The sequence below is a fragment of the Idiotropiscis lumnitzeri genome, chromosome 5, assembly GCF_059441095.1.
Source record: "Idiotropiscis lumnitzeri isolate Australia: NSW breed Sydney's pygmy pipehorse chromosome 5, RoL_Ilum_1.0, whole genome shotgun sequence".
In the NCBI taxonomy this organism is placed as follows: Eukaryota; Metazoa; Chordata; class Actinopteri; order Syngnathiformes; family Syngnathidae; genus Idiotropiscis; species Idiotropiscis lumnitzeri.
This window is the reverse complement of record NC_142395.1, coordinates 28,558,217-28,575,107: the sequence shown is the minus strand read 5'-3', so window position 1 is coordinate 28,575,107 and position 16,891 is coordinate 28,558,217. Positions and strand designations below refer to the sequence as shown.

Here is a 16,891-nt window from a genome sequence, read left to right as displayed (position 1 = left end):
GCTGATTGGCTGCTACCCACTGCATAAGGAACCAATCAGATGGTGCTGTGGGCGGGCCAATCTGCTTCTGCAGGCAGGGCTACCAGCACAGCAGATAGAGAGTACTGCTGAGAGCCAAAATAAACCATTTTGTAATTTATCGGCTTTGGAAGTTATAAAATAAAAAAAAAGGCCGATGTTGATAATCGGCAAAATGGATGGATGGATTGATGGAATTTTGTAAGTCAAGCCACCGCTGCATTTATCAGACTTTAGTTATCAGTCTCGTCCTTTCATGCACACACGCACACACACAGTTCTCCGCCCCTCGCTCTTTTATCTTTAATTGGCGACGATTGACATAGTGTGGTCTGCAGCGTCGTGCGCTTTGAAAGCACCTGAGAGGGAGGATGCACCTCCCTCAGCTCCTCAGTGGGTGCAGCCACCCCCCCCCCCCCCCTTCCCTGCCTGCCTGCGTCTCTCCTGCAGGATAGAGGCCCCACAGCGCCCACTGGCCCTGGTGGCAAGAAGACCCTGCACTGCCTCCGTTCTGCTTATTCGGCAATAAAAATTTTTTTTTTTTTTTTTTCCCCCCTCCCAGTGCAGAAACGCATTGAAGGCCTCCCACGAGCTTTGTGGCATCTCCATGTATTGACGTTTGGCCGCTGGTTCGTATACATTTGTTATTCCGTGCTCTGGACTTCAAAGGGAATGGAAGAGGGGCCTATTATGCTAATTGGGTCATGTTCTGTTAAACACAATCAAGGCCTCCCACCGTTATGCCTGACTAAATACTTTCTGGCTTCAGAAATGCTCTCACATGAAAACTAAGACACATGATGCCGACTTTCCTGACAAGCGCTTTCTTTAATGCCGGAGTTACTTTTTTTTTTTTTTTTTGGAGAAATGGAAATGAAGATGATAAATAAATTTTAAAAAAAGTAGAGCAGAAGCGAGTCATGCCGGTGTTTAAAGAAGCACTTGACATTGGCTTGAAAGCTTTTTCTTCGTTCCCACGGAGGCCACGTGGAGGATTGTGCGACCTTGCTCTCGCGTGAAAAATTGTTCCGTGCATTTGTATTAAAGCAGCACTTTTCCCCACAGAGAAACCAAAGCGTTTGCTTTCCCGGCGATCTCTTTTTTTTTCCTCGGCATCGATACAATTGTTACTCGCTGTCAACGTTTGGGGATTAAGAAACACAGTTGGTGCTTCCTTTGCACGCGGCGGGGATCCTCATTGTAGTCCAAATTGTACAAACACAAAAGCGAGGAGGCCGATGCAATAGGTGCTTTGATTTGGAAAGCGTTTGTTATGCTGTTTTATCATTTCCAAGCGCCACATACTGTACATTTTTTAAAATGTAAGAAACGGAATAGTGATTTGCTGAATAATTGAAGAGCTCGGAATCGCTGAATATTCTTACCGCCTGCTCAAAAAAAAGAATAGAAAGAAGCGAGCTCAACACTGACTTTTTGTCGAAAATAAAACAATATCATTTTTTTAAAACATCTCATCACAACGCCGAGTGTCGAGGCGTCTCACCCTTGAGGAATAATACGACAATATTAAATATGAAATCATGCACTAAAGCGTGCGTCTTCAAAAGGTGCCGCGTTCTCTGAAACAATGAATTCAACACGAGCTCCTTAAACGGACGACTTTTACAAGACCTACAGTCAACGGGGCTTTATACACATAAAAGCAATTGCTTTGTAAACGAAGCCAATGCCCCAGAGCCGCCTCTTTAATCAGCTGCACACACACACACACACACCGAGCCAAGTTAAATTGACTTCATTTAGCGACTCCCTTGAAAAGACAATAAATGCAACTCGCCATCCTCAGCACGGCATCCGGAAAACTCCTCAGGTGAATGTATTTTTTTCTGAAGAAGTCGTCACTTTAGATGCAGTGGCGCTTGTCGTTAAATTCACGGTGTCCATCGAGCCATCCAAAAATGGGCCGAGTGACGGGCATCTGATGATGAATTCAACTAGTGATGGGAAAATGAAGCTTCAAATTTGCTTCATGAACCACATTTTTGAGTCCTCTAGATGGCGCTGTTGCTTCAAATAAAGGGTTTAAAAAATGGCAATTCAGTGTGCTTTCACCACAATGTTGAACAGAGAGTGCCCTCTAGAGGAGACCAAAAATACTACAACTGGTTCATCGAGCAGATTTGAAGCTTCATTTAACCATCATTAAATTCAACCTCAATGGCATCAATTGAATGATTTTGATGTCACATTGACATCCTGGGTTGAGGTACAACTTTACATGACATCGCGAGAAAAAAACAAAAAAAAGTTCCACATGCAGCCATGAGAGCCGCAGATGTTGATATTTGCTTCTTCGGGGCCATGTAAGGACGTCCCTAAAAACTATAGACGGTCATTAGAATTGGCATGTTGCACTTCTTATTTCAACACGACTAATCAGCGCTTCTCTGTTCACTTGAAAGGAAATATTAGATGATGACTAAACTTTGATGGACTTCTGAGTTACAAGTGAGAGATTTGGGTCAACTAATAAGAACAGAGCGTCCCACTTTGCGAAGCGGATGATTGGCACGTATGCGGATGCCGGCTCGGTTAATTGCATAACTTTGCATTCGCAAGTGACGACGTCGTCGGGGTGTTGCCGCCGCAGATGCGTCGTGTCGGGCGCGAGTGACCCCAGCCGGCGGGTCAACGAGCGCACGCGTGCTTGATGGTGCCTGAACTGAAGAAGGTCTCGCTACACAAACGTTTACACTTTTCACCCCATAAAGAATATCGAGGACAGCACAGCCAACTGCAGAACAACCGAGCCGCAGCCTGCATTTATATTCAGAAACTACAAATCTCAAATGACGTCGCATCCCTTCATTTTCACATCACTTATCCCGCTTGGCGGCTTCGTGGTAAATGTGGAGCAGAGCGGCAAAAATGTCCTTTCCCTCCCGCCTCTTTAATTCTCCTTGTCAGCCATGCACTACGACAGCAGTCAAATGAGTGCGCCGCTGATTAAATACAGCAATATACATTCAAAATGTCTGTAAAAAGCAATTCTGAGGGGAGCAACGGCTGAATAGCCACCATCATAAAAATCAGCGTTCAACGAAAAGACACGCGTGCGTCTTATCGGCTGCTCTGGAAACGGGATGACAACATTGCAACGGAGGTCGGAACCTCCGAAGTCAAATCCAATCCAGGACGCTGGTTGACTTTCTGGTTGTGATTTCAAAACAATCCTGTAAAGTCAATTATTTCTTCTGGGATATATTTTATTATCTATACAGTTGACTTTCAAGTAACATTATTACATCATTGACGGGCGCACAAGCATTAAAAAAAAAAAAAAGTTTATACTCAACTCATTAAAGAACAATTGCAGCTATGAGTAGTGATGGGTAAATAAAGCTTCAAATGTGCTTCATGAATCAGTTGTAGTATTTTTGGACTCCTCTAGATGGCGCTCTCTGTTCAACATTGGGCTGAAATTGCCATTTTTAAACTCTTTTTTTAAAGCAACAGTGCCATCTACAGGACGCAAAAATATGACAACTGGTTCATGAAGCAAATTTAAAGCTTCATCTTGAGTGCTGCATTGTAAATCTCAGTTATGACAAGTTGTTGCTCAAGATTTTTTTTTAAACAACAGACGTAATTTAAAGATGAAGATAAAGATGTCCTTTATTAGTCCCACAATGGGGACATTTGAGACAATATATAATGACATCATAAAAAAATCATCCAAATGAAAACTTTTTTTTATCCATCTCTGCAAAAGATACCGTTTCAAGTTTTGGTTCTCAGCATTGGCGAGAACTGAATTAAAAGTATTTGTACTCACAGATGGTCTGAAAAAAGGTGAAATTCCGCTTGTGTTGTACGCGGAGAAAGATGTCGCCACTGATTTGTGTTTTTTGACATTACGAAAAAATGATAACAGCTTTCAGTTGGTTTCGTTGTTCCTCGCTCCGTTTTGGTGTCATTTGAAGCCACGCCAACTTCCGCCATGTTTTTAGACTGCCGAATCAAACCCAAAAGCAAAAAAGAGCCACCATTCGAAAGCAATAAAAAAAAAAAAAATAACAGTTTGCAGAGCAGTTGTCTCTTTTTATTGAGTTTGCTTACTTTGTTGTGGGAACGTTGCTGTCATAAATGTCAGTCGTCTATATTTTTAAATGTTTCCAACTTAAATTACTGTTTCAGTCCCAAAAAAAGGCGTTTTTTATTTTTTTCAGTGTTCTTTTCAGGCACGCAATGGACACACACACACACACACAAAGCCAAGGAAAATGTTCTCTGAGGTGAAATGAAAATGAATTTTCCGGGATTTTGTGATTTGATAAGTTTAACCTCCAAAGTTTAGTTTTTTTGATGCAAAAGATTCGCATCCACATTGTTCCCCTCGACTTGTTCCACTTCATCTCCATGATGAATCCATTTGGGTTTGCGTTTCAAGTCTAGTCAGTTCTATTTCGATTGCACCCATTGACAACCAAACTTAATCTGAAAGCAGTTTGCAGCCTGCGCGGCGCAACAACTGCACTCGTCATACATTCAAGAAAACCGGCTTAACGCCACATGAGCAGGCACATGGCCATGAAGGCGGGGAAAAAAGTACTCAGGTGGGGAAACCTCGAATGGAACCCTGCCTCGTTTCGGATAGAAAGACAAAAAAGAACAATAGGCACAACAACAGTCGCATCAACAAGAGTCACATGACTTGACAAGATGGTGGACATTCACGCCATCCATTTTTTTTTCTTTTTACTTCATTGTAAATCATTTTTTAGAATCCTAACAATTGTGTACGAAAAAAATAACGCAAAAAAAAACAAAAAACGCCTCGTGGACTAGAAAAGCAGAAGACTGCTGCTCATGCTCGCTCTCATTGAGCATGCAGAACAGGAGACGAACACATGTTAATTTATTGTAACAAAAATGTTGATTTTCATGCACTCTCCTCTTCAAATATTTATAGGCTAGACTTGCATTTCAAGATGCATCAAAGGCTTATAAAGATATGCAAATGTGTCTACATGGCTGGCCTCGCCGACACGCCGGACTTTCTTTTGCTCTTCACGTGCACCGTGTCAGCTTGTCCGTACGACGCCATTATAGCCAAATGATCTCGCCGCTCACGCTCAAACTTGGCTGCAACCTAAATTGAAACAACTATTTGGACACCGAATTTGAAATTGAGCAAAAAGCAGCTGGGCGCCAGTGGAAAGGCCCTCATGAAGTTACTTTTGGGAGTTAGTCTTCGATAAACTATTGTCTTCGATCACTTTGCTACCATTCTGGCTCACTGCTTACTTGAGGATTCGCTACGACATTTTAGGTCAGGAACTCGCGGATTTGGTATCGTTTTATTGTCCGATACGTCAATGCTGACTGTCTTTTACTTCAAATCCTGCACTCAAACAATTAAAGGGAACCGAGGCCTGTCATACTTTGCCCCGAAATGTTACAAAAGGTTTATGTGCCTAAAATGCAGCATTTCTCGATTCCATATAGAAGCCTGTAAAAAACAAAAAGGGACAACTGCAAGATTAAACAATTGAACAAAATCAAAATAAGTAAGGGGGATTTTTGGGTTAGGTTTAATTAAGGAACAACACTCACCTCACATAATATTTACTCCAAGTACCATATATATATATATATATATATATATATATATGGCCTGCAACTCACAGTAAGAGTTAAATAATCTATTAAACGGCTGATTAGTCATTAAATTTGAGTTGAAAAAAAACCATTTTAATTTCCATCACCTTATTATAATTCAGATTTTAATTGATTCCTGGTTTGGTCCATAATATATCAGAAAACTGTTTAAAACCAATGTACTGTACTGTACTGGATTAAAAAGTAATAATAATAATAATAATAATGAGCCACTGTACCATTATGCAAATCTTGGACATTTAAATGTGTGATTCTTTTGATTTCACACTTTGAGAAATACTTCTATAGCCATTAAGAGAAAATAAAACACTTCAGTTTTCTTTGCATCTCAGTGAATATTTCTCAGCAGCTGCATGTATTTCTGCAATCTATAACTACGTGAAGCATTTGTGAGTCCTCTCGTCTCTGTGAAAAGTGCTTTTATAGATCAAATGTACTGACCAAGGTTGGGGGACGTCTACATCCATTACCAACAATGACCAAAAGGTGGCGTATGAGGCACGTCAAACGTGCATCTGAAGGCTGCGTGTCACAGAGCCGGTAAAGTCGAAGAAATAAATGCGTGGGAATAATGACAAGCATGAACTTCATTTGATCTATGCATGCGGGTGATATTGCTACTAAATTTGGGGTAGGTACGTTTCAAATCACATCATTTTAGAAGGAGAGTCTTCAAGTTCACAAATGCTAAAAAAAAAAGTTCATCTCTTGACTGTTTCTGTTTTTATTTCTTTCCATATTACTATGATTTATTTGAGGTCACCTGGAGATCGTGGCAACGTGTGAGGCGTTCACGGTTATGGGATATCTGACCTTTAGTGCGTTTAGGGGAAAATTAGGCAAATGCGGAATTGTGATCTGATGTGGTGTCCTTGAGTTGTACATTCAACTCTCTCTCTCTCTCTCTCGTTCTCTCTCACCTCTCCTCACTCTTTCAGCTCTATGAGACTCTCCAGACAAGAATCAACATTTTTTTTCTCCTGATGGCTCATCAATTTGTAAGTAATTATTTCATATTCCTTCATTTTGAGTTGTCACAATTATGTGTGGGTCCGAAAACTGTGCGCCACCCCCCAATAAGTTTCTGGTGATTTATTGAATTGAACGCGTTTACATTTTCGGCTTTCATAATATAAACTAAAAAAGGACAAACAAAAAAAAAAACACATATGGCTCCATGATTGTTTTAATCGATGTCTGCAAATCCGAAAACTGCACACAATTTATTTGGGTCGTTAAATCCAAAAAAAGGAAATAGTTACTTGAAAGTTTTACGATTAATGATCCAAATAAATGCCTTGCTGTACAATAATAATAATAATAACAAAAATAATAAAAATAACAATCCTCGTTGAGTGGCCGAAATGACTCATATTTGTAGTCACCTCATGTATATTTTTATTTGTTACATTTTTGTGGAGTGAATATTTCCATTTACGTGTTATTTCTAAGACTGCCTTTGCTGATATTTCAAGTTACAATTATGGAATACAACAGAATAAAAACAATTTTAAAAAGGTATTTCTTATTAACTGAGGAATTTAAAATGAAGAAATCCACGTCGGCTGAAGTGTTTGTCATTCAATCTGACAAATAGTTGAGCCTCATTTAGAAGCTTCGGACAGCGTCACATCAATCATTTATCGTGTACATATTTTCAAGAAAAAAAACATATTCGAATGATGTTGACCAAGCTGTGCTGCAGGAAAGAATGCAATAAAAATTCTTTATTATATTTGTACATTTGTGCTCACACAAAGAAGTTCGAATGCGACTCCAAATCAGTTTTCTACATATTATTTACAAGTCTTTTTTTATTATTTATTTTTCACACTTTGCTATAATTCTTCTGTCCACTGCGAGCTACATTTTAGTCATCTTATTAAAGCGACTCGCTCGCTCTCATCTGGGAGGAGGAGTAGGAGGATGGAGGATGATGATGTGGGGGGTTGGAGGAGAAGGTGGGGGTGGTAGTGAGGAAGAAGAAGAAGTCCTTCCTCCCTCCCTCCAGATCAATGCCCTGGCTACTCACTTTGTGTGTCTCGCGTGGGGGGGAAATGCTTTGAATACCTGCGACATGGCAGCGAGCATTGATTGTCGAGATTGACAGCACCAGAGAGAGAGAGAGAGAGAGAGAGAGAGTTGGAGAGAGAGAGAGAGTGTTGGATAGAGAGTTCGAAAAAGAGGGAGGGAGATAAAGAAGAGAGCAACAAAAGCTATACTTGTACTTTTGGACAGCTCAACTTCGGCGAGCGCATGCGGGACCTTCTCTTGATTCCGATGCTGGCGCCGCGTTGACACACACACCCACAACAAAAGAAGACTTTTTTTTTTTAACTTAAACCATTCATCTGATTGTCATTTTGTTACGACACGGAGAGGACACACACGCGCTGCGTTCTCCCCGACTTACGTCGTCAAGGTAAACAACGCCTTTTACTTCCTTCCTTCCACATGTTTTCCACTGGTTTGTTCCTCCACTCCGGTTAGAAATGAAGACGAAGCGTGTTTTAAAAAGAAATAACTTAACTAAACTGTCCGTCGTGGCATGTATTTAAAACGAAAACAAAACAGAACAAAAACTCGCTTTTGACAAACCAGGTGCGCACGCGACAAGTGATGACTGATGCGTTTGTGTTCACGCCAACCTTCATAAACTCAACCCAAACTTGATCATGTCCTCACTTTATTGACTTTAAATCTCTTCTTTGTCACAATCTGCTTTTTTTTGTCGCCGAGCGTACCCATAACACGCGGACACCGGCTCGAAACTCGCACTCTGATAACTTGTTCGCCGCGCGAAACGTCAACGACATCGGCTTTTCCCACATGACCGTGAACCTGTCTTACTCTTTAAAGTTGCTTTTTTGTCGCGTTCACGTCGATCACACAACTTTTCCGCTACCGTTTAATTCGCCGTTCATTGAAGATAAACACGCGCGTGTTAGCCCCCACACAAGCCGCTCCGCTCGCGTCTCATCGTGTCTTACGCACACAACTGCCTTTCACTCCAAACTATAAATGTTATCATCTTTTCCCCCTTTTTCTTCGTAAATGACTGACAGTGTCCGCGTTTAGCCTGGGAATGAACGCGCACGATCCCTTCACTTTTCCAGAGGTCGGGGGAATTGACCTGTTAAGAATGCACAAGTCGTAAATTAAATTGAACAATTACCGGGCTTGCCCATTTACAGAAGATGCACTTCCACGCAACTCTTCTCCATTTATGAGCAAAAGCCGGAAACTCGGCGATCTGGCGACTGTAAGATGAACTTTGTGGATAGTAAATAAGTATAAAAAAAACATCCAAATGTTTTCTTGCTCTTTAAACGGCTTCTCCTCAAATTGAAATCATTCCATTCCATTGAAATAAATGTTTTAGAATGCAGTGTCCACTACAGTCAGTTTTGGAGCTGTAAAAACGCAGATATTGTTTATTAGGATGAATTACAATTGTACATGACTAGTAATAAATTAAATCCGAGAAATGTAATTGCACACAAAATTATTTTGAGCCTTTTTTGGGAGGCCCGCTACTTTTTTATTAGCTGGTTTAAATGATAACCACATTTCCAAATAACCTTGCATTAGACGTTCCTATTCCTTTACATTAAATCTCATCATGTACATTTTTACGACATGCTCCCCATGAGCAATACCGTGCAAACTTAAATCCCCCCCCACGGGCACCCTAAAGCATCTTTTCATTTTTAATTAAAGTTCAAAACACAATTAATTTGCGCCCCCCCCCCAAAAAAAAAAAACTTTGCAATTTCTTTGACAACACTCGATTGAGCACAGCCGTGAAGTTTCCACATAAGGTAAGGTGGTCGTGGACACCAAATGCACGCGTCTAAATGGCACATGTATAATTAGACTGCCCATTCAGCACATTGTTGTGATGGCAGCGCAGCTCTCATGAAGAGTGCACGCAGAGTGCACCAACTTCACGCACATTTTCCCCCAACACGGATCCTTCTCGCTCTCTGCGCTTCTAAATATTGTTCATTTTTGCGTGCAGATGTTTCAAACGTGCGTTTAATTTGCGGCGAATTCACTCGATTTATCGATGCACGCCAGACTAAATTCACTTGACTTCACGTCACATTTCAAATGGATTGTCGTGTGTGATGAGACTCCGAGCAAAACTCAGCATAAATAAATGGAGATATTTTTTTACAATTTTTTTTAAGGACACACAGGCATGAAGGACACCTAGTTGTCTTGTCTAAACATATTCCGCACTCTGTCCAAGTCCAATGTATGACTTTTGCAAGAGGACTTTTTGCCCCCGAAGCATCACATATTGCAATTATAACCAGGATTGTTTAAGGGACTGAGCTCAGTATGACGTTGTTTAGTCTAAGTGCCACAAACGACATTTCCTTGAAGATCTACAGGTTTGATTCACTTAGCAGGCGCTTTTTGAAGAAAAAGTCGAGCTGTGAGGAGGAGGAGGAAAGTGCATTCTGTCATGGCTTGTACATATTTCTCTGAATAAGTACACACACTGCTCTCACTTCTTGCTGCTCTCTTTCTGTGCATAAAATAATTTGTACGCTAAAACACTTGTGGCTACGTGTGTTGTTGAATTTCACAGCTGTTCCATTTTTGTAAGCCACTCAATTAAAACATTACAATTGCCAACTTTAAGGAGTCACTCTGCAGAAATCATTTTTTTTTAAATGACATTGCAGCACATTGTGAGTTATTACTATGAAAAATATTTGTGCGTGATCGTCAATATTTTGGCTTCAATGTGTCCTTAGGCGTGCAAAGCAAGCTTTTTGATTTGAATGTGAGATTTCACAATCCTTCAAAGCAGCATCCAAGTGACAGGACATGTGTGGTGAAGTGTGGCCACAGCAAACTGGAGTGTGTGTGCGTGTGTGTGTGTGTGTGCGCGTGTCTTTCGGATGGGAGCCGGAGTGGGTTCTCCCGCTTCTTTGTGGTACGGGAGCGCAGGGTAAACAAGATGGCGAGAGGTAAACAACAGCAGGCCCCGGTAAAGTTAGAGCAGAAGGCTAGCCGATAATAAATGTGGCGACACATGTTGTGACATCTGGCTTAAGTGTTCACCAATTTGCAGGCGCAATATTTCCGCAAGGATCCAAAGTGACGGGACTACGCGGCTGTCCAATCTGTAATCTGTCCCTTCCGATGAGAACTTTTTTGACAAGTTACGACGGTCTTGACGCTCTCGTATTTTAGGTTGCTTGTTTTGTGCACGGGTGCTTTAAAACGGCACCAACAGTATTTGTGCAAACACTGGGTCGTCTTTCCACCACGATCCACCGACAAAAAACTTGGCTCTCCAAGTCATCATTAATGTTAAAATCCAGTCACGGAGAACAAGTTGTTCTCAAAAACAAACCGTGCTTAAAAATGAAATATAATTGTGCTTAAAAGTGAAATACAACTGAAATGTACTGAAGCAGTGCTTCAGCGGACCAATAGAGGGCGCCCGCGTACCACAATGGGCCAACGTAGCACACTTTGGAAATGTCCTCTGAGTGAATAACCCCGAATTGAACATTAAAGGATTAAAGATGAAACAAGGAACATGTAAATATATGCATCTTCACCGGAATCGTCGAATTGCGCGAGTAACTTAAGTGGCCCATTTTGGCCTGTATCATTCATTCTCCTACCTAATGTTTTTCTGAAAAAATAATTGGCCATTTTCCTTTCGTCCATAGCATAGTTGTGCATAATTAATGTTGACTTCAAACTGCAACAGACCAGCCTCTGTTGATTTTTGTGATTTTTTTTTTTCCTTTTCATTTTCCACCACACATTAATATGTAGAGTTAATTGGACGGGCCTTGGTGGGTGTGTATTTGTGACACAGGTCTCGGCCGGTAATCGTTTGCAGGAATTAGTTGGGGTGATTGTTTTTTATGAATCAGATGAGCACTTGTACAGCGGCTCTGTGAGGATGCTCGCCTTGATTGCCACATCAAAGAAAAGCGCCGAGCAGACGGGCAGTAATTAAAATGTGTTGGATTTTGGAGTGCCTTCACACACACACACACACACACACGCACGCACGCACGCCCCCGCACACCCCCCCTCACACACACGATTTAGAATAATTTCTCGGGCACTTACCCTAAGCCAGTGTTAACCTTAAACTACTTCCTCGGCCTGAAAATGTAGCTAAATATTGACATACTGAGGATGTAATTTTGTCCCCAGAAGGGAGGTGAGTCGCCGCAATGGCTGTGTAAACACTTATGTCCCCACAACGTGAACAATACACACACACATACACAGACACACACACGCACGCACGCACGCACGGGCAGCATGCAGACCAAGGCTGAGAATTGTCAGGTTGTGTGAAAAGTGTGCAGGTGGTTGAAAGTGAATTTTAAACAAACACAGTCAGTGCTCATTGTGCCGACGTTGGCGTCTGAAATCCAAAGAAAATAAAGTTACTCTTCTCGCCCTCTGGCAACCATTTGAAAGCTTTTGTGGAATTATTTGTGCCACAGACGTGCCCGTGTTTGCACTACTTGGTGATGCTAACCTTTATGAACAATGTCTGTGAGTGTTTCAAATTGACGTTGTAATGTAGTCAAAGGCACTTTTTCAATCGCAAATGCTGCAATTTGGGGGGGAAAAAATATTTATTACGGATGGCTTGATACCGATACCAGTTTTTCACATCCGATACCGATACCAAAGATCGGCTGATCCCGAGCCGATACTGACACGATTTTTTTTTTGTCATTCTAAAAGTGAATAAGACGTGCATGTAATTTGCTTGACACTTATTAATGATTAATTTAAAACAACACATTCACCGTAAAAACAATGACCGTATTTTCCGGACTATCAGCCGCTACTTTTTTCCTCGATTTTGAACCATGCGGCTAATACAACGGTTCGGCTTTACTGTGGATTATGGTTCACAAAATATGCTAAATAAATCTCGATTTATTTTTTTCTCTTGGGTCTGTTCTGTTTTAAAGAGCAAAGTTGTTGCCGTGTTAAAAGGCACTGTTTTAACAATCGGTTTATATACCTTTATGTGCATTCACAGTACAAAATCATTAACATAAGTCACATAAAAGTGCAACTTTAGTTCGAATATTTGAATTGAATAAAATATCCATCTGTATGAACACAATTGTCAGATAATACAAAGCTGTAATATATCATTTTGTGGATTATTATATAATTCATTATTTCATGAAAATTCAGTTGAGGATATATGACAGTGTCTGACGTATGTTTACAGCACAATGTGCAAAAATGCAAATTGAATATTTTTCGAAATGATTCCACTCTATTACCGTATCTCAATAATATAAAGCGACCCCGTAGCAAAATGTCAGGATTACGCCACAAAGAAGCGGTGATCAATAACTGTCCGTGTCCTGCACTTGCGTCCCGTGAGGGAACGAGGCAGAAGAGATTAGTGTAATGTCGGCTGTTGTGCCGCAGCTCGCACAAAAGGCGTCACGGCAACCCTCGAGATGCCTCCCATTATACTCGGATCGGGCCTTCTCAGAGACGAGCCGGTGCCACGGAGAAAGTTGTTGAAGGAGCCGCCACTCGAGTCCTTCACTTGAACCGGCACCGGCAGCTGTTACACGAGATTCACCTTGTGTGAGACAGACGGGACTTGCACATCGCACGGGGGAAGCCTGCTCTCACCACAATGTAACATTTGCTATCAAAAGAGCGATATTTTACACTTACAACAACTCCTTGATGCCAAACAGTTTGTAATTCAATCACGTTGGTTAAAAAATCTATTACAACACAAGACATTACAGGATGACTCGCTCGTATTTGGAATGAGATAAGACGATTTAATTTTTTCTGTCACCATTATTACCGTTATTAAGCATGGCAACATTTTAAGTCACATTGTCATATTTGTAACATTATTGCAAAACTAAACGATATTTAACCTAAAACTTAGATTTTCAGAACTGTTGGTAAATATCATGCAAGTGAAAAAATAAGTTAACCATTGCCTTTTAAATGTGGAGCACAGTCAATTCCTTGCTTGGCAGTGTACATTTGATTCCTATTTTATGCTGTATTGTACTGAGCGTCCATGTCGATGTAAAGTTCATTTCCTATTCTAGGGTTATCATCACAAATGAAAACATGAAGTTAATCTTTATGCTGCGATTTGCTGACATCTGAGGTGACCTTTGTGACCTTTTAATGTTCATGTTTTACTGTACAATCCTTTCCATGGAGCATTTGCAACAAAAAAAAAAAAAAAAATAAAAAATCAAATCCCAACATGCCATTTTGCACATCTGGTTGACAATGCACGCTGATAAAAGTCAAACTGCATGATACGATGCCTAATATCCGACTCCTTGAAGATAAAGAGCGTTTTCCAGAATGCGTTTCTCATGTATAATTACAGCTCACAAAGAAATATTTAGCTTTCCAATGTTTTCATCGCGCCAAGATGCAAGAGAGGATCATTGTTCATGACCTCACACAAGTCTCCCCTGTCTGCACGATTACAAATGATGAAGTTGGTGAAAGCTGACAGACAGCCGCGTATCTGCCAGCTTCAACTGACATGAGATGTAAAATATGCTGCATGGTTGGGACTTGGTCTGCCAATCTGGCCTCTTCTCTCCCAATTACAACCATAAGGATGCTGGAAGCCATTTTTTTTGGCACGCGAATGTTTGAACATTCAGACGGACATCGCGATGTGCTCGATGTTGGGAGGTGGTACAATAAGTCGTGTTTAATTGTGCGGGGGCATACAGCGTGTAATGGTTGTCCTATGATTTTGAAAGCTTTGATTTGAATATATATATATATATATATATATAGAGAGAGAGAGATTAATTAATTAATTTATTTATTAATTATTTTTTTTAAAATATTGTTTTTTCAGCATATTTACTGCATGGAAACAAATCCCGACTCAAAAACTTTCATTGTGAAGCAGCTAATGTTGCGTCTAAAACAGGCATGGGGAAGTTATGGAAAAGGCAGGACATATTGGGCTCGAAATTGAATTTGTGATTGTTATTCCAATGGAACATGCTAATGCCAAATATAAATCAATATGACAAAAAGGGAGGAGGTGGAAAGGATCTCGGGGCTCAACTTCTGACAAAGTTAACCACAGTGTCTCCTGTTGCTGAAGGGTTTTTTTTTTGTTTCTGATTAGTGTGTTTTAACAAAGACTTGGATGAGTTACACATATACATTGTGCCCTAAATCGGAAAAAAATATATCTGCTCTTGCTTCGATTAAACGATTGAAGGCCTTGATGATGCAATAATGACGAAGAGCTAAAGTGACCTCAAAGCTTGTGACCACATTTATAAACTTAATTTGATAAATACTGTATAACTTAAAAATAGTTTGATTTCATTTTTTTTTTTTAAAAGAAACACATGACACTTGTGTTTGATTAAAAGAAAAATGTGACTCACGTGTCAAAGGGTAAATTCTGTAGCCTACGGGAAGTGAACATTACTTTCGTTTGCGTGAGAAACATGCAATCATGCCACACACAACGTGAGTTGTTTGTAGCTTAAGGGTTTGGTATTTTGAGAAACATACTGTAAACTAAACAACAGCCTTCTGTTCTAAATAGTATACTTTTACTCTCTCATTATAGACGCTCGTCACCTGAATCGATGGTGAAGCGGTGCCTTGACTTGCCATGTTCATGTCGGACGCTTACAACTTATCTAGTGCTTTTCATGGTCAGCTGAGAAAGAATGAACTTGAATTACATGTCAAAATAATGTGCGTGAGCAAGAACACTGGGAGCTGCACACACCTCTCACTGCACTGTTACAATTGTGACTGAAGTTACCACATAGCTGAGGGCAATCATAAACAGTCTTAAAACAGCCAATCAGTAGAATTTTGCTTACATGGTAAATTGTGGAGAAAAAAATAGACATTCTAAGAAAATAAAATCTGACCACAATTTTTATATTTGCATGCTAATTTTAATTTTAAATTAATTTGCATAAAAATATAAGTCAACATATATTATTTTCAAATTCTTCCTCAATGTAATGCTTTAAAAGCAACTTGAACAAGCAGTGGAAAAAAAGCCCTGCCTAACAATGAACTTAAGAAAATATTGGATTGCTGCACGTTTATAAGCAAAGTGCAGCTGTGGTGAGGAAAACCCAGAGAGCCTGAAGAATAAAGCCAAGAAAGTAAGTTCTGCTATAATCACTTTCTTGAATGGGACTAAAAAAAGAGAAATCTGCTGAAATGATAGAGAAAGCTTGTGGTTTGGCCCGCGCTGCAAATTTCCCATGAGCCTCTTTGACAATCTAAGGGGATAGCCACTCTGGCACACGACACCAGCCCACATAGAGAACACACACACACGCACACACACACACGCACGCACACACACAATCAGAGAGTGAGCCTGTTGGAGAGGGAGGATGATTGGCAGATAAGCGGCGGCGGTCTTAGCTGGGAGGGGGCTGTTCTACACGAGCAGCAATGCTAAACCGGATTTTCGCAAACATTTTACAGACCTTTGCTCACGTCAGTGGAACAACAGCGTGGGATGTTTTTCTGAAAAAAAAAAAAAAAGGAAGGAACAGATTTGATATGCCAGTTCCAAAACGTTTGCGATTATTCAAAGTGGACTTGTTTTGAACCAAGTGTTTTACAAGTTTAAAGCATAATCATGAAGTACTTGCCGTGACTGCCGTGGTTGCCCTCACGGCATTATAATCATATTCTTCTCATTGATGTCGTATTATATCCTAGTGTTGTATTTTTAGTGAGAGTTTTTATCCAATCAGAATTCAGCTAGCTCGTGTTGCCAGGCAGATTTTCAGTAGCACTCACTGTGAGTCCGAGACTTTCAGATAGAATCGAGGGATAGTTACGATGGCCAATCAGATCACGACTCGGTGACAGTGAGCCTTCCCGCTGGCCTTACGCTGAAAGGTGATGAACGCGGCTTGTGATTGGTTTATCACTCGTGAGGAGGCAGCGCAAAGCGGAATCAACACACCCGAAACTGGCGACCGTTTGAAAATCAAAAATATATCCTCTTTTATTTTCAAACAACAATGGCCGAAGGAGGGAAACGTGAGGATTTAATTGCAGATACGCTTGCGAGGCCATTTTCAAGACGGACCTTTCAAGAGAAGCTAGGTCGTCATACACACACTCTGTAATGTGTAAGCTTGTTTCTGTGTGTTATTATTTATATTTTGACGGATTCATTTATAGCAGGCAATGT

At 40.6% G+C, this 16,891-nt stretch overlaps 1 protein-coding gene across 3 annotated transcripts in view; it reads left to right on the top strand.

Moving 5' to 3' along the window:
- Window positions 1–7,719: 7,719 nt before the first annotated feature.
- The window catches only part of sox6 (SRY-box transcription factor 6), a 140,465-nt gene continuing 131,293 nt past the window's right edge, over window positions 7,720–16,891 (top strand). For all 3 annotated transcript variants that reach the window (XM_088295782.1, XM_088295781.1, XM_088295780.1), the window contains exon 1: window positions 7,720–8,083. The gene's annotated coding sequence lies outside the window, so the exon portion shown is untranslated. The remainder of the gene's footprint in view (window positions 8,084–16,891) is intronic.